A 2,158-nucleotide genomic window follows, 5' to 3' on the forward strand; every position below is an offset into this window, starting at 1 on the left:
CCAGATTTCCACAATAGTTGTAAAGGGTCACCAACCGAAATTAACAGTTAACACATAACATTTAAGTTTTTGAATGCACAAAATAACCTTTCCACTAAGCATGCACCTTAAAAGGATTTTCCATATGCTAAAAGTTCATATAATACTTGCTAAATGAAAATGAAGTCAAAATAAGTCTTAAATCAATCAAGTAATAAACAACTGGCCAATCCATTGATGAACCAATTGAGCAATCGATCATCTAACTCAAAATAAGAATTTCCACTAAGCCAATCGATTGGGAAATCGATTTGGATGAAGGGTTTTAGTGAAAACTGAACTCTGGGCTTATATCAATCGATTGAATGAATAACTGAGCCCCTGTGTTAAAGCCAATCGATTGGGAAATCGATTTGGATGAAGGGTTTTAGTGAAAACTGAACTCTGGGCTTATATCAATCGATTGAATGAATAACTGAGCCCCTGTGTTAAAGCCAATCGATTGGGAAATCGATTTGGATGAAGGGTTTTAGTGAAAACTGAACTCTGGGCTTAAATCAATCGATTGGGAAATCGATTGAATGAATAACTGAGCCCCTGTGTTAAAGCCAATCCATTGGGAAATAGATTTCCTGAGGGTTTTTCGTGAAAACTGTACTTTGGGCTTAATTCAATCGATTGGGAGATCGATTGAACGAGTAACTGAGCCCCTGTATTAAAGCCAATCGATTTCCAAATCGATTTTGTCAAAATGGCTGAGCTCCTGTAATGAATCCAACCGATTGCCAAATCGATTTTGTCAAAATGGCTGAGCTCCTGTAATGAATCCAATCGATTGCCAAATCGTTTTTTGAGGAATAGCTTTTAATAGAATTGATTTGGGAATTGATTTCCCTGCATGTTTTTCTTAAAACTACATACACTAACTCAATCACATTCACACACAACTCCAAAACATAACACTTAGCAATTTCCACACAATCACCACGACAACTTGAGTTTCGAAACAGTTTTACAATCAATTTCACTTACACACAATTTGTTCCAAAACATAGATACTTAGTACAATCATCACAATCACAATGACATCTCAAGTTCAAACAGTCAATCATACACTTGAATCAAACACGACTCGTGTGTCAAGCATCCTAATGCAATGCGTATATGCCAAAATGCATGGACTCGGAATTCCAAACCAAAACCCTCCTCGAAGGGTTGTAAATCATAATTGTACCACCTATCGCAGGCCAAAGTTCCAATTACCGAGGTGCCACCTATCACGGGTCTGCACGATTTACTAAAAAGCGTAAACCATAAACGTACTGCATATCATGGGCCCGTACCGTTTACCGAGGTGCCACTTATCACGGGTCTACACGGTTTACTAAAAAGATGAAGATGAAGAAATAACGAGAATGGGTTTTGCGAGCAACAGAGAGAGGAAACGTTTTCTTTCCTTTTTTCCTTTTCCTTTGTTTTTCTTTTCTTCTATTTTCTTTCCTTTCCTTTTCTTTCTTCTCACACACATCTTAATTAAACCAATCCAATATCTAAAAATATCTAGATATTTATTAAAATTACCATTTCACGCATAAGGCATTAAATTCTTCGTAAAGGATTCACCGTACTTAATTTAATTTATTTATCGACGATTAATTTTAATCGGGCATCCAATATCTTTTTGGTCATATAAACTCCAAAATATTAATAACTTTGGCTAAAAAGCCTCCGAGTTCAATACCAAAATACACTAAAATACATAAAGTATACTTTAAAATTTTGGGTCTTACAGTTTCACTCAAATCAGACTTACGGTGAAGAAGAACGGTGCAAAATAATGAATTCTAAAAACGGAGAAGTCGGGTATTTTAGAGAGAAATTAGGGTTGTTAAAAATCTGGATAATTGTGTTTAATTGACTAGCTAATTGAATGGAACAACATACTGAAATTTGGATAAAAACGGAGAAAGTTTTATGGGACAATTATCGATCACCGGAACCAATTTTCTATTTTTGTCCTCCAAGTGCGGCTGGTTCCTAGTGTAGCTTCGTGCAGGCTCTTCAGCTTTTATATTGTAGCCTATTTGTTTTATATTTGACCTATTATATATATATATATATATATATATATATATATATATATATATATATTAATTATTATATATCTATATAATTTATC

The sequence above is a fragment of the Cicer arietinum genome, chromosome 5 (assembly GCF_000331145.2).
Source record: "Cicer arietinum cultivar CDC Frontier isolate Library 1 chromosome 5, Cicar.CDCFrontier_v2.0, whole genome shotgun sequence".
Taxonomy (NCBI): domain Eukaryota; kingdom Viridiplantae; phylum Streptophyta; class Magnoliopsida; order Fabales; family Fabaceae; genus Cicer; species Cicer arietinum.